The sequence below is a fragment of the Sorex araneus genome, chromosome 1, assembly GCF_027595985.1.
Source record: "Sorex araneus isolate mSorAra2 chromosome 1, mSorAra2.pri, whole genome shotgun sequence".
Classification (NCBI taxonomy): domain Eukaryota; kingdom Metazoa; phylum Chordata; class Mammalia; order Eulipotyphla; family Soricidae; genus Sorex; species Sorex araneus.
In genome coordinates, this window is record NC_073302.1 from 154155930 (window position 1) to 154174488 (window position 18559).

At 46.3% G+C, this 18559-nt stretch overlaps 1 pseudogene; it reads left to right on the top strand.

Annotated features, from left to right (window-relative positions):
* Positions 1 to 12279: 12279 nt before the first annotated feature.
* On the top strand, positions 12280 to 13498 carry LOC101543699 (eukaryotic initiation factor 4A-I-like; annotated as a pseudogene).
* The last annotated feature ends 5061 nt before the right edge of the window (positions 13499 to 18559 follow it).

Consider the following 18559-nt stretch of genomic DNA (forward strand, 5'->3'; position numbering starts at 1 on the left):
CTCAGTTTGAACTTTAACTTGCTTGCTAGAATCTTGCTCTTGTTTGTTTGTTATGGCTAAGTCCTATGGATTCTTCCAGTTATTGCCATTTGTGGACTCCTCCTTTTTTTTTTTGCTTTTTGGGTCACACCCAGCAATGCTCAGGGGTTACTCCTGGCTCTGCACTCAGGAATCACTCCTGGCGGTGCCTGGGGGACCATATGGGATGCAGGGGATCGAACCCGGGTAAGCCTCATGCAAGACAAGCGCCCTACCTGCTGTGCTATCACTCCGGCCCCTGGAGTCCTCCTTTTTGATTTGGGGAGAGGGGGTCAAATCCTGTGGTGCTCAGGCCATCCTCCTGACTTTGTGCTCAGGGATAACTCCTGGAGAAGCTTGGGGACCATACATGGTGCCAGCGACTCTTTTCATTGCTGGGGATCAAACCAGAGTCCGCAGCATGCAAGGAAAGGACCTCAACTCCTAGACCGTCTCTCCCGTCCCACTGTCACCTTTCTTGTGCATCCACATGGCCAAAGAAGCAGATCTATGTTTTCTAAAACGTCTGGAGAACACAGTGGGGAGTCTCTCTTTCCCTCTGTGTAAGTAATTTTGATGATTGACTGGAAGAAGGTGGCTCCAAGTGAGTGTTTTTGTTGTTGTTTGGCTTGGTTGTTTCTTTTTGGGTCACACCTAGTGGTGCTCAGGGCTTAGTGCTGGCTTTGTGCTCAGGGATCACTCCTGAAGGGGCTCAGGAGACCATGTGGGATGCTGGGGATCAAACCTGAGTTACTGAGTACAAGGCAAATGCCTTCCCCGCTGTATGATTATCTCTCTGGCCTCTGTATTTGTAATTTTTAGTAAATAATTTTGATTAAGGATTCAACCTACATCCTATTTTTTTTCGTGTATAAGATTTTGGGGGAAGGACAAGATCAAGGAAACATTCTTTACATTCTCAACAGTTCAAGCCCAGTTTTAATTGACTCTAGCTTTTAATTTCCTGCAGGTGGGTTTTGCTCTTACCCTCTTTATTGATTTCAAATATCCTTATCAAGCGTCTGAGTCAAACTGCCTCCTTTGTTTTAAAACAAAGGGCCCATGTCCCTGTCATGTGTAGAGCAACCTCAATAAGTTCCAGCTGGCTGCATCTACGGTGGCAAAGGGAACAAGGACTCTAATGGGGCCGCCATAGTCTTCCTGCCGAGCGGGGAGGAGGAGCAGCTGGAAGAGGCCTGACAGCTTAGCACCCGGTTGCTGCTCGAGTCGTCTCATACGTGGCAGAATCAAATGTAAGCTTTGTGGTGCTGTGGCGTCAGAGCCTGTTTTGAAACAAAATGGTGCCTTTTTTTTCCTTCTTTTTTTTCTTTTTGGGTCACACCTGGCGATGCACAGGGGGTTACACCTGGCTCTGCACTCAGGAATTACTTCTGACAGTGCTCAGGGGGCCTTATAAGATGCTTATGGGAATCGAACCCGGGTCGGCTGTGTGCAAGGCAATCGCCCTACCCGCTGTGCTATCGCTCCAGCCCAAGATGGTGCCTTTTTAAGGTGGACAAGAACATTCTTAATCCAGCCTGACCTCTTTTGTTTATTTGGTTTGTTTTTTGGGGGGCCATACCAGGGCTTACTCCTGGCTCTGCGCTCAGGGGTGGGCTCAGGGGTCCATACAGGATTGAACCCGGGTAGGTGGGTGAGGTAAATGCCCTTACTGCTCTACTAAGTCTGCAGCCCCCAGCCTGACATCTTCCGTATAATAATGGAAAGAGGATCTCTGAAGGAAGGACAGCCCTAGGCTGCTCTAATAGCCTGCTGTTAAAGCCACAAATAGCTTGCACCCTTTCAAAGGCTGGAGATGAATTGAAGACAGAGGTGGGCAACCAGGACCTTTAGAATTCCTGGGGAACCAGAGACCAATTTAGATCCAGACAGGGCTCTCTAATCCTCCATGCTGCTACTGGTTCTTGGTCCCTTCACTCTTGGCATTGGAGCCTGGGAAAGGGGCTGAACAGTCAGCCTTGCTGCCAGATGCTATTGAGAGAAGCATCTGGGCTTCCAAAGTGAACAGACGCTAAGAGTGAAACGATGGCCCCTCCCATGGCAAAACCCAGAAAGGGTTTGTCTTTTAGTAGCACTTGGCCTGATTCTTACCTGGTGGGGAGCATGTAGATGTATTTTATACTTTTTTACTTCACAGGTGAGACATGTGTGTGTGTGAGTGTGTGTGTGTGTGTGTGTGTGTGTGTGTGGTGGGGATGGGAATGAGTGGGGTGTGTATGGGATGTGGAGTGTGTTAATGTGTGTAGCGTAAGTATGAATGTGCTTCCCTTACATAAAATATAATTTTGGTGGTGGAATTTACTAAAGGAAGGGTGCTGATTCACAGGAGCTTCTACAACCAGATGAAAAAACAAGCGATGGCCCAGACTTTAGAGGAGAAGAGGCAAGTGCTAATAAAAACATCTCAGGTATCTGCACCCTAAGAAGCTGCTGGAACTCTTCTCTGGGACATGGTGAGGCATCTGCAATAATGATGTCATCTGATCCCACCCAGTGTGGCTCTTCAGCTTTAAAATAGAAACTTCAGGGTTTGGAGAGATAGTGGGGAGATTGGAGGTTGGGAGTGGGGTGAGTGGATAAAGCATTTGCCTTGCATATGGCTAATCATAGGTTTTTGGGTTTGTTATTATTATTATTATTATTATTATTATTATTATTATTATTATTATTTTGCTTTTTGGATCACACCCAATGATTCTCAGGGGTTAGTCCTGGCTCTGCACTCAGAATCATTCCAGGCAGTGCTGGGGGACCATATGGGATGCCTGGGATCAAACCCAGGTCAGCCACGTGCAAGGCAAACGCCCTACCTGCTGTGCTATCACTCTGGCTCCCCATCATAGTTTGATCCCTGGTACCACAGATGATCCCCTAAGTATTTCCAGGAGTAACACCTGAACACTGCCAGTGTAGCCCCAAGTTACCCTCAAAAAAGAAAGAAACCCAGAAACCTGAGAGGGTAGGGGATATGGCTGAAATGGTAGATTACATGCCCAGAGTGTGTGAAGGTGACAGATCTCACTCCACATGACCCTCTCAGCATTGCCAGCTGTGGCCATGGTGGCCCCCATGCCCACTTTGGTCTCCACAACAATAATAATAACAATAAAAACAACCTGCAAACTAGAAAGTCAGCCATCTCCCTTCCCTACATTCTAGTGAGTTTTCCTTGTTTGGGTTTGGTTTCAGGGCCATACCCAGCAGTGCTCAGGGCTTACTCTTGGCCTGCTGCTCAGGGATTATTCTTGGCAGAGGACAGAGGACCATGCTGGGGATTGAACCTGGGTCACTTGTATGCAAGGCAAGAACCTTACCCAGGCTTCTTTTATCTTTTTAAATTTTAAAAAATTTTATTGAATCACTGTGAGATACAGTTACAAGCTTTCATGTTTGAGTTATAATCATACAACGATCAAACACCCATCTCTCCACCAGTGCTCATTCCCCACTACCAATCTCCCCAGTATTCCCCCCTTTCCCACCCTCCCCCTGCCTCTATGGAAATTTCCTTTATACTCTGTCTCTACTTTTGGGCATTATGGTTTGCAATACAGATCACTTGTATCACTTGTCATCCTGTTGATCTTCAATTTGCTCAAGCAGGAGCCAATAATGTCTCCATTCATCACTATTGTGTGCTAGTGTAGCCCAATGGCATCTGCTTGCTCCAGGAACACAAAGAGCCTCAAACCGTTTGTTTAGGGTTTTGACGAAGAAGTCTGATCATCTTGTAGGTGGGCGGCCATGCATCCTTTTGACGTCCCGTGGAATCCAGTCGGTAACAGCTCTAGTCCAGTGGTTGTCTCTAAATCGCATTACATGTCTGGCCCATCTGATTTTTGACACTTTGACAAATGAGACAGTGTCCCTGATTCTTGATCATTGATGGACGTCAGAACCCTGGATTCCTTCTCTCACTTGAGTGAAATGTGATATTCCAAGCATAGCTCTTTCGATTCCTCTTTGGGAGACCCAAATAGTGTTCTCGTACTGTTTTTGTAAGGCCCAGGTCTCTGAGATATATGTTAGTGCAGGAAGAATGGTGGAGTCCAAAAGATGTGCCTGGAGCTGGAAGTTCTTCGTCCTCTTAACAACTTCAATGCTCTTGCAGGTGTTCCACATTGCTCTCTTCCTCTTGCACAGTTCTGGCGTCAAGTCATTCCTCATGTTGAGTTCTCGACCCAGGTACACATAGCTGCTGCATTCAGAGATGTCCGTTCTGTTGAGAGCAAATGGAAAGTCAGGGACTAGTTCATTTTTCATGAACATTGTCTTGCTGAGATTCAGCTGCAGTCTAACCTTTCCACACTCGAAGTCAAAGTCGGCCAGCATTTGTGCCGCTTGGCTGATGCTTGGTGTTATTAGAACTATGTCATAATTGAATTGGAGGTGGTGTAGTTGCCAACCGTATATCTTCAGTCCCATTTCTTCCCATTTCAGTTGTCGCATGACGTTCTCGAGGGTGGTACTAAAGAGTTTCGGTGAAATGATATCACCCTGCTGAACCCTTCTCTTTACATCGATGATAACTTCCTTGTAGAATGGTGAAATCCTAGTGGTAAATCTGTAATAGTTTGCGGAGGATCCTGATACACTGAGTTTCAGTGCCCTGTTTGGCTAGGGCTTTGATGACCACTTCAGTCTCAACAGAATCAAAGGTCTTCTTTAAATTTTTTTCTTTTTGGATCACATCTGGCAATGCACAGGAGTCACTCCTGGCTCTGCACTCAGGAATCACTCCTGGCGGTGCTCAGGAGTCCATATGGGATGCTGGAAATCAAACCCAGGTCAACCGCGTGCAAGGCAAACGCCCTACCCACTGTGCTCCAGCCCCGGTCTTCTTTAAACTGATGAGCACTAGTTGGGTTGCATGTTGAACTCTCGAGAAACCTCAGTAAGCTTGGTCACTATGTGGATATGGTTGATTGTGCTGAATCCTGTTCGGAACCTGGCTTGCTTACATGGTTGTCCTTCATCTAGTGTTCTGCCTATTCTATTCAGGATGATTCGAGTGAACAACTTGTAGATGACCGATAACAGACAGAACGGGCGATAGTTGCTGATATCTTGGAAGTCTCCCTTCTTGTACAACAGAAAGGTCCTGCTGGTTTTCCATCGGGATGGAAAGTTGCATTCATACAGGTAGCGTGTGAAGAGCCGAGCCAGTGTATTGATGAATACGGCAGTAAGACAGATACTGAGAGGTTATCACGTTTGGTCCTTTATCTTTTGGCACACATCTCCCATCTCAACTGATCCCTCCAACCACCATTTTCTTAGCGATCCCTCCTCTATTCCAGCTGCCTTCTGCTCCCACTCATGAGGCACATTTCCAACTATGGAGCAATCTTCCTGGCCCTTGTGTCTACTGTCCTGGGGTGTCAGTCTCATGTTATGTTATTTTATATTTCACAAATGAGTGCAGTCATTCTATGTGTACCCCTCTCTTTCTGACTCATTTCACTTAGAATGATACTCTCCAGGTCCATCCACTTATAAGCAAATTTCATGACTTCATCTCTCCTAACAGCTTCATAGTATTCCATTGTGTAGGTGTACCTTTAAAGTTAAAGTTAAAGTCTCTTTAACCAGTCGTCTGTTCTTGGGCACTTGCTTACCTGCGCTTCTATCTGTCGGGCCCCCTTCCCTATATTCTGATGCCCAGCCCTGCCGCTGGGGCATTCACAGCAGTGGCCTCGACCCTATTTTTGCTTGTTCTTCAGCTTGAGCTGCACAATGACAAGGTGCATACCCCCATTTTACAAAGGAAGACACTGAGGTCTGCAGACAGGACACAGCTCAGGTCTCAGGGCACTGTGGAACCGGCACTGAACTCAGCTCTGAAGCACAGTCACACTTCATCAAACTCCATTTCTAGGAGACTGGCAGGCAAAAATCTCAGGGCAGTGCCATGCCATGGGCTGAAGACTGGGTTGCTGAGGACCCAGTCTTGGATCTACTCCTAGTCAGGCTGCAGCATGAAGTTCTTTTTGTTTGTCTGTTTAATTTCTGTGTTAAGGTCACAGCCAGCAGTGCTCGGATGTTACTTCTGGTAGTGCTTGGGAATTTGAACCCAGGGCTCCTGCACCCAAAGCATGTGCTCCCACCCTCTGTGAAGCAGAAAGTTCCTGGCAGTGCTCAGGGGGAACCGTGAGGTGCCAGAATTTAACCAGGGCCTCCTGTGTGCAAAGCATGCACGCTAGCCCTTTGAGCAATCTCTCCTGCCCCAGCAGGAAGTTCTTGATTGAGCTCCCAACACTCAGTTCCGATTAGCACCCTAACTGGAGCTGCTTTAACATTACCTTTAGAGCATAGCTCCATTTAATACCACAGAGCTTCGTTCTATTGATTGCCAGCTCTGACTTACCACAGATGTTCCGCGCAACTGACTAGTACAACTAAAGCTTGCCGTAAGCACAGGGTGTGTGGGAGAGGGGAGGGAGGGAGGTGGGGGGTCCACAGGACTCATGGCGTTTATAGTCCTAGAATTTCCTGCCACGTTCCCATCTGGGAGATGGTTGAGGACCCAGGGCACCAGTATCTCTTGAAAGCCAACCTGGTAGACTTTCTTTGGAAACAGGTCCTTAAGAGAACTCAGGGGCCATTCAGAAAAACTGCAAGGAGGGCTATGAAGGCCAGAGGAGCCTCAACTGCAGCCTGGAAGCAGCGGGACACTGAGGCCGTCTGCAGCTTGCTGAGACTGCAGCCTGCGTGCCAGAGTCTGATTCTCCTTACAGGCACCCCCCAGCCCCCCACCCCTGCCTTGGGTCTCTTCAGTCATGATTTGCCACCTCTGGTGGAGAAACAGCTGTAGACTTAGTTCTATTCATGCATTTGCGCCCTAGGATGTTAATTTCTGTTACAGTCTCTCTGGTTTTTTTTTTTTTCCTTTTGGTACGCATCTATGGCTCCTGTTATCATTCTTTTTTTTTTTTTTTGCTTTTTGGGTCACACCCGGCGATGCACAAGGGGTTACTCCTGGTTCTACACTCAGGAATTACTCCTGGCGGTGCTCAGGGGACCATATGGGATGCTGGGATTTGAACCCGGGTCGGCCGCATGCAAGGCAAACGCCCTACCCGCTGTGCTATCGCTCCAGCCCCTCCTGTTATCATTCTAAGCAGACTCTTCTAAAAGAACTTCCTAAAAGAACTTCCAAACGTCAACATATATCAGTTGAACACACGGAAGTATTCTGCTCTGGTATTGAGAGACAGTCAAGAGGCTTTTCTGGAATACCGTGACCTCTTAGCACCTGTACTGCAAACCATAATGCACAAAAGGAAAAGGAGAGAGAGAGCGAGAAGAAAAGTGCCTCTCATAGAGGGAGGCTGGGGGTGGGGCATTGGGGGATGGTGGTAGGGGAACAGGGCACGTGGGTGGTGGGAAATGTGCATTGGTGGAGTGATGAGTGCTGGACCATTGTATGACTGAAACCCAATTATGAATAGCTTTGTAATGGTCTATCTAACGGATATTCAGTTAAAATTTTTTTTAAAAAAAGTAATGTGGAGTTCATGCCCAATTCAATCAGCTTAATCAATGGCTGAATAAATAGCATACTCTTACCTTAAATAAAGTAAAAAAAAAAGAGGTTGTTCTGGGGTGCAGAAGACAGCTCAGAGGTTGAGGTGCTTACCTACACAAGCTCCTGAGCACTGTTGACAGGGATGGCCTTTATGGGGTCACTGAACCATTTTATTGCTGGAATTGGTCTTTGGGCCCCCTGAGTACTGCTTGGGAGTCCTCTCCATACACTGCAAATGGGATTTTTCTGAAATGAGTGTCTTTAAAGAAGTTGCGTCTTGGGGCTGGAGCGATAGCACAGCGGGGAGGGCATTTGCCTTGCACGTGACCGACCTTGGTTTGATCCCCAGCATCCCACATGGTCCCCGAGCACTGCCAGGAGTAATTCCTGAGTGCAGAGCCAGGAGTAACCCCTGAGCATTGCTGGGTGTGACCCCCCCAAAAAAAAAGTTGAGTCTGAGCTTACCAGGAGCAAATAAAGGGTAAAAATAGAGACACCAAACTTCTGCTTCTAGAGACAGTTTTACTTCCTCCAGGGACACTGACAGTTCCTAAGGCACACACTCTGAGCAACATCTCAGCTATTCAATGAAAATCCCAAGAAAGGGAACAATCTTTAATTGCATTGACTCCATTTCTTTAGGTAGACAAAAAGTGGAGACCGGAAGCAGTGCCTGTCCAATTCTGTTTTGTACCCATTGAGACAGAGGCTTCTGGCATGTTTCTCAGATCACTTAACAACTCAACAAGAGAAAGATGATCATCACTGGAGCCTCCCTTCCAGAGCTGTCTGCATCCTAGCGAAGCTGTGGCATTTCTTTTCCTTTATCTTATGGGGTGTACTCTCTCTCTCTCTCATATTTCCTAGGCTGGGGCTCATTCCTGGTCATGTTCAGGGGACACTGTGGTGCCAAGGATTAAAATACTTTGCATTTCCTGTGTGCATTCAATCTTTTATGCTATCTCTCTGGCTCTCCTCTCTTGCATCTCCTAAACAAAGTTGTTTTTGCTTCACTAGAAAAAATAATAAAAAATATCATCACTTTATCGATTTCTTCTGTCACAGGGATGTGAAAGTATTGCTCCACAGTGCACAGCCTGGAAAATGCAGTTGTCTTTGTCAGACTGCTATGACAGAAGACAGTGGTATTTATTGCTTACAGTGCTGGAGGCTGGGAGGGCCAAGACCCTGGTACCAGCCTAGTGTCTGGGTCACAGCTACAGCTGCCTTCTGACTATGCACCCACTTAATGGGGGAGACCAGCCAGCCCATGCTCTGGTATCTCCTCCTACCAGGAACCCATCGCAGGGACCCCACCCTCAGCTCCGACTCCGGGTCTAATGACTCAACCAAAGTCTTACCACCAAATACTAAAACCCTGGAGGCTTCGGTACATGATTGGGGGCTTCAGTATATGATAGGGGGTAACACAGTCAATAACAGGTGGTCTTCTAGCTCCTGAAAATGACAGGGATGGAGAAATGCTCCAGGAGGGACAAACACTGGACTACAATTAGGAGCCGAAGATCACGGGGACCTAGTACTCAAAGGCTAGATGCAGGCGGAGAATAGGGTGGGATCACAGAGAGAAGGGTGGGAAACTGTCTCCGGCCAAGGGCAATTTGGATATATAGAGCATCATTCTTGGGCCACATAGTACAGGCAGATGGGCCAGTGGCAGCCCACAAGAAGCATGAGCGTCTGTCCTGAGGTCAAACTACAAGATTTCCCCCACCCCTTAGTTATAAGCTAGAAGCGTTCTTTCTCCTCCTGTCTCTTCTCCCCTCCTCTCTTTCCTTCTAAGTCTCTCTCTCTCTTTTATTTATAGTTTAGGTATCATGTTAGCAATAATGTAAAATTTATGGTCTTAAGTGACTGCATCCAACAACTACCAAAGTGCCCCATGTCATCACTAATAGATCTCTTTATTCCCGCACTACCCCACCCCCACCCCCAAGCCCCTATTCCCAACCCCTGCATGATAATTTGAGTTCTGCAATCCAGGACCAAAGGCTTGTCATTGCTTGATACTCCCTGTGCCTTTGTTTTGTTGCCCATCCACAGATGAGTGTGATCAGCTGGTCTTTGTCCTTCTCCCTCTGACTTATTTTACTTAAGGTGAAGATATTCCAGTTCCATTCTAAGATTTCATCTTTTTTTATAGCTGCAGAGTATTCTATTGTGTGTATAGACTAATTTTTAAATCATTTCCACCTATGTCTTCCTGTGTAAAATTTTATAACAGCCTACACACACACACACACACACATATACACACACTTACACACATACACACTGGAGTAGAGCAGGATTAGAGTCTCTAACAGTGCTAGGTATCTCCAGATGGGAAAATGTCCTTTCTCATTCGTCTGTAGTGTTTAGTTTTCTAAAGTGGCCTCTATCTATAGACGCCTTCAATCCTCAAAGTGTATCTTCTCACAAATATCAGTTGCCTTTCAAAGGTCAATCGTGGGGTCAGAGACATGGCTCCAAGTACTGGAGCACAAACTTTGTAAGTGAGATCTCCAGGCTTGATTCCTGGTACCACATGACCCCTGAGCACTGCTGCAGGTGTGATATCTCCGCCCTCCCCCCAAAAAGGGTACAAAAAGCCACTTGTGTTCTGCCAGCATATTCCAAAACAACAGGCTATACATCCCAGGATCAGGTTAACATAATGTAAACTTCTGTGTTTGTCTCCCCCTAAGTTGATCTGAAAGTTGTTATTATTGCCATATTGGTGTGGAGGCAGCACTATATAGTAGGTTTCACATTCTGTAGGCATCTTCTCAATAATATTATAGGGTTAAGCTGGAAGAGTTTTCCTGCGCTTTCCCCCAGCCTTTCAACAGCATGAGATGCTGAGGCTCTTGCCGTGACAGAACAGAAGTGCGGGCCATTTAGAAAACTCCAGTTAGAAACATGATGCCCTGCTGAGTTGCCCACCATCCCCTCCCACCCGCAATGACTTCATCATTGCCCTTTTCAAAGAAAAGCCACTTATTTATTCATTAACTTCAAAAAAAATTAAATGAAGCTAGGCTTATTGTTTTGGCCGATAGGGTTTGAAAAGACAGATTAAAAAAAATGAAAGGAGAAAAAAAGCTGTTAATGATCTTTGGTAACATTTAAGACTTCAACACAGCAGCTTAGCACCAGTGGGAGCTAAAACTAATTAGAAATCAAAATTATATCTACTTCATCAATGCTAAAATAAATCCCGGGGAAAACAAAGAGGTGCTTTTTCGGAATGAAATATAATTCAATGTAATAATCTTAGGCCTTGTTATTTGCAATGGTGGGAGTGGTTTTTCTTTTTTCTTCTTTCAAAGGAATGTTCAAGAGGATATTTTGGAAAGAGTCAACAATTCGTTAAGTGTGGCGAAGAACTGAGATGATTCAAAGATGAGGAAGAGGAGGAAGGTCCACAGGGTTGGGGAGGGGAAGGCAAGCGTCTGCCCAGGGGGTGGGGAGACGCTCAAAGCAGGTACATATAGTGCGTGGAGTGACTTCAGGTTTGCTCTCTGACCTGCATGGCTCAGGCTGTGGCTAGTGACCCCCGAGAACCTCCCTGAGCAGCTGCATATCACTGGGCACTCTGTGCTTTGGGATCAGGTGACCACACAGAACCGGGCATGGACCCTGGGCCTCCATCCGCAAGGCCCGTGGAACCTGGGCCTCCTTTCTCAAAGGCTCATTGAGCTATTTCTCCTGCCTCTAAAAGATGTGCTTTGGATATTTTATCTTATTTCTTTCTCTCCTTCTCTTCCCTTTGTTGTTGTCACCGTGATGTCTGGGGGTGCACACCTGTGGGGTTGGGGCTCACAGTGTCAGTGCAGGGGCTGGAGTTCACAGCCTCAGGCATGCAAGGCAAGTATTCTACCACTGAGCCACATCCCCGGGCCAAATTCATGGCCTTTAACCACATTTTTCTTTTCTTCTTTTCTTTTCTCTTTTTCTTTTCTTTTTGGATCACACCCAGCGATGTACAGGCGTTACTCCTGGCTTTACACTCAGAAATTATTCCTGGCAGTGCTCGGGGGACCATATGGGATGCTGGGAATCAAACCTGGGTCAGCTATGTGCAAGGCAAACACCCTACTCGCTGTACTATTGCTCCGGCCCCCTAACCACATTTTTCTGAACAATTCAGTAGCATCACACACATTCACATTCATGGCACCTCCATCCATTTGTGGGATTTTTCTGTACCCCTAACAGATCCTCTACGACTACAGACAAGACCTCTATCCCTTCCTTCCCCTCCCTCTCCCCGCTTCCTTGGATCACTAGCTACTTTCTGTTACAGAAATTTGCCTCTTGCTATCCACATATGTGGAATCACAGAATAATTGTCTTTTTGTATCTGTACAACATGTATTTTTAAGACTTATCCATGAAAACATGCCTCCCTTTCCCACAGGAGAACACGCTTCCTTCTCAAAGAAGAAAACTGAGCGTGATAATAAAGAACTTACTCAGGGCCAAGGGGGACAAAGTGACAGAGGAAGAGCTCAGTGGGGAAGGTGAAACCCTGAATCCAGGCTCCTCATTGTCCCTGACGTGGGTGCTTCTCCGTGTGCCAGCCACCCTGCAGAGACCTCTTAGCCAAGGCAGATCCCTGCTGTCCTACTAATGATCAGCTTTATCTTTTGAAACAAGCTTCCAGACTTGGATCTTATGTAAAACTGAAGTTTGAGTTTCGAAGGATCATGTCTGCGAGTCAGGATTCCCAATCCAAAGACAATGGCCCCGATGGGATGGAGTCTGAAGGTGTCATCGAGCGTAATTGGAATGAAATTGTTGACAGCTTTGATGACATGAACCTCTCCGAATCCCTCCTCCATGGCATCTACGCCTACGGTTTTGAGAAACCCTCTGCCATCCAGCAGTAAGCCATTCTTCCTTGTATCAAGGGTTATGATGTGATCGCTCAAGCCCAATCTGGGACTGGGAAAATGGCCACTTTTGTCATATCAATTCTGCAGCAAATTGAACTGGATTTAAAAGCCACCCAGGCCTTGGTGCTGGCACCAACTAGAGAGTTGGCGCAGCAGATACAAAAGGTGGTCATGGCATTAGGAGATTACATGGGTGCCTCCTGCCATGCCTGCATTGGGGGTACCAATGTGTGTGCTGAGGTGCAGAAGCTGCAGATGGAAGCTCCCCACATCATTGTGGGTACCCCAGGCGGTGCACTTGACATGCTTAACCGGAGATACCTGTCTCCCAAATACATCAAGATGTTCATGCTGGATGAAGCTGATGAAATGTTGAGTCGAGGATTCAAGGATCAGATTTATGGTATATTTCAAAAGCTCAATAGCAACACCCAGGTATTTTTGCTGTCCGCTACAATGCCTCTGATGTTCTTGAGGTGACCAAGAAGTTCATGAAGGACCCTATTCGAATTCTGGTCAAGAAAGAAGAGTTGACTTTGGAGGGTATCCGCCAGTTTTACATCAATGTGGAGCGAGAGGAGTAGAAGCTGGACACACTGTGTGACTTATATGAAACCTTGACCATCACCCAACCAGTCATCTTCACCAACACCCGAAGGAAGGTTGATTGATTCATCGAGAAGATGCATGCCCGAGATTTCACCGTGTCTGCCATGCATGGAGATATGAACCAAAAGGAACGAGATGTAATCATGAGGGAATTCTGCTCTGGGTCCAGTAGAGTATTGATTACCACTGACCTGCTGGCCAAAGGCATTGATGTACAACAGGTTTCTTTAGTCATCAACTATGACCTTACCACCATCAGGGAAAACTATATTCACAGAATTGGTCATGGTGGGACGTTTTGGGTGTAAGGGTGTGGCTATCAACATGGTGACAGAGAAGACAAGGAACTCTTCGAGATATCGAGACCTTCTACAATACCTCCATTGAGGAGATGCCTCTCAATGTTACCGACCTCATCTGAGAGGGCTGTCCTGCTCTGAGGTCTTGCCAGGGCTCGGTCCTGGGAGGGCCTGAGAAGAGCAGAGGGGGGAGGGGAAGGAGCCAAGGGATGGACATCTTGTCTTTTTTTTTGTCCTTTTTTTCCCTTTGAATAAATGTCACTTTTTGAGGCAAAAGAAGGAACTGTGAACATTTTAGAAACGCTTCTTTTTGGGGTAGGCTCTTGCCCCAGGTGCTGTCTCCTCCAAGAACACTAATACGTGTCCCTAACTTAGTCAACCTCCAATCCCCCAGAGGCTTCCACCCCGCAGCCAAATTCCTCTGAAATGAACAAGGGGCTATAATCAACTCATCTGCTGGACCAAATCTGAAGGGAGAAGCCCTGAGTTAGGTGGCCCAGAGGATTGTCCTCAGGTATGGGGGAAGCAGGGGAGAGAAAATGGTAGCCATTTTTACATTGTTTTGTATAGTATTTATTGATCCAGAAACAAACACAAAATTCTGAATAAAATGACTTGGAAACTGCCAAAAAAACCCAAAACTGAAGTTTGAAAATGCCATCAGGGAGGGGTAGTACAGAGGTTCAGGCACTTGCCTAGCATGCAGCCGCTGTGGATAGGACACTGGTTTGAATCCTGACACCACATATGCTCTCCTAAATATCACCTGTGTGACTCCAGAGCACAGAGCTAGCTTTGGCACCTGAACAATGCCAGGTGGGACTGCAAAACAAAACAAAACAAAGAGAAAATAAAATGGTCTCATACTTCTCTATTGCAAGAGGAATTGGGCAAACAAAAAAGATGGGAAAGTGAAGGAATTGCAAACCTGGAAGATTGGTGATCTCATGGATAATGAGACAAGTGAAAAGATGCCAGTTCTGAGTCAGTATAGTCTGCTGGGCTCCCCAAAATGGTAGCCCGCATGTCCACCCGCATCTCCTTGGTGACCATCTGTCTGATCAAGTTCTGTATGAAATGAAAAGATAAATTTCTTGTACTTACTCCATGACTGGAATGATAGCACAGTGTTTGCTTTGCACACGGCCAACCCGGGTTCGATTCCTCCATCCCTCTCCTAGAGCCCGGCAAGCTACTGAGAGTATCCCGCCCGCACAGCACAGCCAGGCAAGCTACCTGGGGTGTATTCGATATGCCAAAAACAGTAAAAACAAGTCTCACAATGGAGACATTACTGGTGCTTGCTTGAGCACATTGATGAACAACGGGACGACAGTGCAACAGTGCGACAGTGCTACTTACTTTATATTTTCCTTTTCGTTTTTATGGCTCATGTCAATGTGTATCATGTATGAAATATAAACTAGCTTATCATCCAATGCTGCAAAAACGTGGCATCTTGATTCATGGCATAGAGAAAAAAAAATCAATTCCCATGGGGATTGGAGAACGGGGAGAGCTAATAAAAAGAGTAGCCCACAGACCTATCCTGTTTGGTTGGGGGGAAACTCACCTTCAGGAAGGCTTTCACCTTGAAATCTGGTGATGTGTGGAACAGATGTTTCAATTTACCTAAGATGATTTGCATAATCAATTTAACACGTGGTTTATCAAACCTGCCAAAGAGCAGGTGACAATATGGAATTAATATGATTACTAATTTGACACATCATTGAGATTAGTTTGACCTCTCTTGCTCTCAGAATACTCAGGGGTCTTTGCAGACAGGAATCGTGTGCTTGGAGATGACATATATAGCCATCTAAAATACGCTATCTTAGCCTCATAAATAAGACAACTGTTTTGTTCAGTCCAGCCTCCTGTTTCTTCTCTTATCTTTTCAAATTCTTTCTTAAATGGAAAGGAGGGGATTATGAGATTATTTATGTGGGAATAGAATTGGATTATAAGTGTTCATGGTTTTATGGAAAATAATTGACCTTGGGCTGGAAAGATAGTACAGGAATTAAAGTGCTTGTTTGCAAGCAACTGGCCCTGGTTTGATCCTTGGCACTACATATGGTCCCCTGAATATTTTCAGGAATGAAACCCAAACACCACTGAGTATAGCTAAATAAGGAAAAAGAAAAGTAATTGGTGTACCTCTTTTCCAGAAATATAAGTGGCATTGCCCTCTTGCTGATCTACTGTTTTATCCTTGATCTGATATCCAAAGAGATACCAACCTTGAGAATCTGTGATAAGACTTTTAGTCTAGAGAATCCAATCAAGGAATTTAAATGTACATATTGTTTTGATTATAATATTAAATTATGGAAAAAACTCAGGAATGTTCACCAGTATGGGATTGGTGGAATGCAATTTCTTGCCACCAGAATGCTATGCAACCTTCTGAAGGACATGGAAAGGCTGTGGACCCACCCAAGACCTATACCACGCACAACCAGTCCCAAAAGTGGCACAGAAGTGGTATCAAGAAAGCCTGATCACAAAGACACATGCTCTAGCCCTCCAAGCCATCTCCCAGCCCAGACACATTTCCAAGTCACCGTAGGACACTGAGGCCCTGGAACTCCAGAAGTAGATGTCTCTCAGGCCTTCCCTTCTCTTTCTCACTATCCTCACCTGTCCCGGGGCAAGGCTGGGAGTGAGAAATCCTCTCTGTGCCAACTGGGCCACCACACCTCCCCTTGCAGCTTTCCAGCTTATTGTACCCCTTTAACTAGGCATCCCCTACAGACTGAGGGGTGCTCTCTGGCTTTCAGTTTCCCATGGCCAAACACAGTCTGAAAGTAGGGTGTGCAATGAGATCCTCTGGGAGACCAGGTTCACATACTCAGTCACTGCATCGTTCTCCTCGGTCTGTTTGGTTGTTGCTGTTACTCTTTGGCTGAGCCCTGCTGATAAAGCAAGCTTGGCTGTGCACACAGGAAATGCATCTTTATATGGGCTGGGTACGATCCAGCTTTCAGACATCCACTGAAGGTCTTGGAACTTATCCCCCTGCAAATAAGGAGGGCTGCTGTAAAGTCCTCAAATCAAGGTCTGTGTTGGAGAATTCCATCTGCTTGCTATAGGGATCCTGACAGTTCTACCTGCCTTCCTGGTCTCTGAGATGAGTGAAGGACCTGCTCAAGCCATAATCAGTGCTGAGGGCTTTGAACACCTAATCCAGAGCCTTTTGCTTTTATTGATTAGTGTGCACCCATGTGGGTGCTGTTACTCTTTGGTTTGAGACACATACACAAATAGTCACATACACTTACACTCATGCACATGCACAGAGACACACATACACACATATATATATTATGCACACACAGATACACAGTCACATATACACATGCACACACAGACACACATTTATGCACACAGAAACACATTCTTACACATACACATGTGCACAAATGTACAGAAAACACAGCATACACACATATACATTTACATGCGTGCATGCACACAAATACATGCAACACACTTATAGACACAGGAACACACAGAGACGCACAGAAACACATGTACACACTTGCATACACTTTTTTTTTTGCTTTTTGGGTCCCACCCAGCGATGCACAGGGGTTACTCCTGGATCTGCACTCAGGAATTGCTCCTGGCGGTGCTCAGGGGACCATATGGGATGCTGGGAATCGAACCCGGGTTGGCTGCGTGCAAGGCAAATGCCCTACCCACTGTGCTATTACTCCAGCCCCACTTACGTACACTTTTACACACACACACACACACACACACACACACACACACTTCCTTCTCCTGAGTCAGACCAGAGCCGAAGGCAAAAGGAAAGGTCACTAAAATAGTGCTCTCGTTCTTGCTCTCTCTCTTTCTCTCTCTCTCCTCTCTCTCTCTCTATCTATCTATCTAAAGCTGATGGTTTGTTCATCACAACTTTTTCTGCATTAACTTTCCTTTGATACCTCACTGCATTCAAGTATATTTATCATGATGACTGAGTTTCTGTGCCCCAGGCAAGTGTCCTACGTGTCCTATTTGAATCCTGACTCTGTGCCTCCAGCTCCCTCCCACCATTCTCACAACCGGACCCCACAGTCACCATCTCTATTACCTTTGGAGGTACAGTCCGTTACTTGGAACAGTCCCCAGAGTTCCAGCACCTTCTCTTTTCCTTTCCTATGACTGAACCACGCAGACACTCATTGCCTTGTTGCAGCCACCTCTCTGGGTGTCCTCAGCTGACATTTTAGCCGTGACAGCTCTGGAACCAGATGGTGGGAGCTGAAGCCCTACTTTTCAGTTTGCCTTTAGGTATCACCCCAGGAATTCCTACTGTGTGCACTAAGCACTGAGGCTAGGATGGGCCGGACTGATGCGAGTGTATGTAGGGCTAAAGACAGATACTGGAAAGGCCACAATAAGATGTGACAAAAGCTTTCATGCTTATAGTAAAGTTCTATGAGCTCTATGAGCTAAATCAGTTGTTCAGAATATGTGGAAACAAGGAAGCAAGGAGGGGGGAGAGGGAAAAGAATGAAAGAAAAGGAAGGAAGGAGAAAGGAAAGGAGGAAGGGAGGGGCAAGGATGGGAGGGAGGAAAAGGAGGTACAGGAGAGACAGGGAGGAAGTGGGGAAGGGAGGGAGGGAGGGAAGGGGAAGGAAGGAGTGAAGGAAGAAAGGAAAGAGAAAAGGAAGGGAGCACGTGAGAAAGAGGAGAAAGAGGAAGAAAGGAAGGGAGGGCGAGGATGGTAGAAGGCAGAGAAGAAAGGGGGAGGGGGAGGCAGGCTGGCTGCTAGCAGGTGTCCCACACTCTAAGCTAAGAAGGAACACAGACAGCCCTGCCTCGTTTGCCATTTTCCCTATTGCTTTCCTTATTTAGAACCTCTTGTGTCATTCCACATAACTGGCAGTCGTTTCTCCTTTAGAGCTATTCTAAGTAACTGAGGAATGAGACTCTCTACACTTCATTTCTCTTCCGTCAGGGAAGAGGCTGGTGTTAGGTGGCCATGCGCGTCACCACTACCTAATGACAAACACGCCTAGTGCTCTGGGCCCCGCTGTACTTTTCCCTCTGATGCAGGCAGGGAGGGATTATTAACCAACGTTTCATTACGCTCCTCAGGCTTGATGTTCGTCACCGCATATTTTCGAGTAAGCTTGAAGGGAGTTGAGATAACAATGTCACTCCAA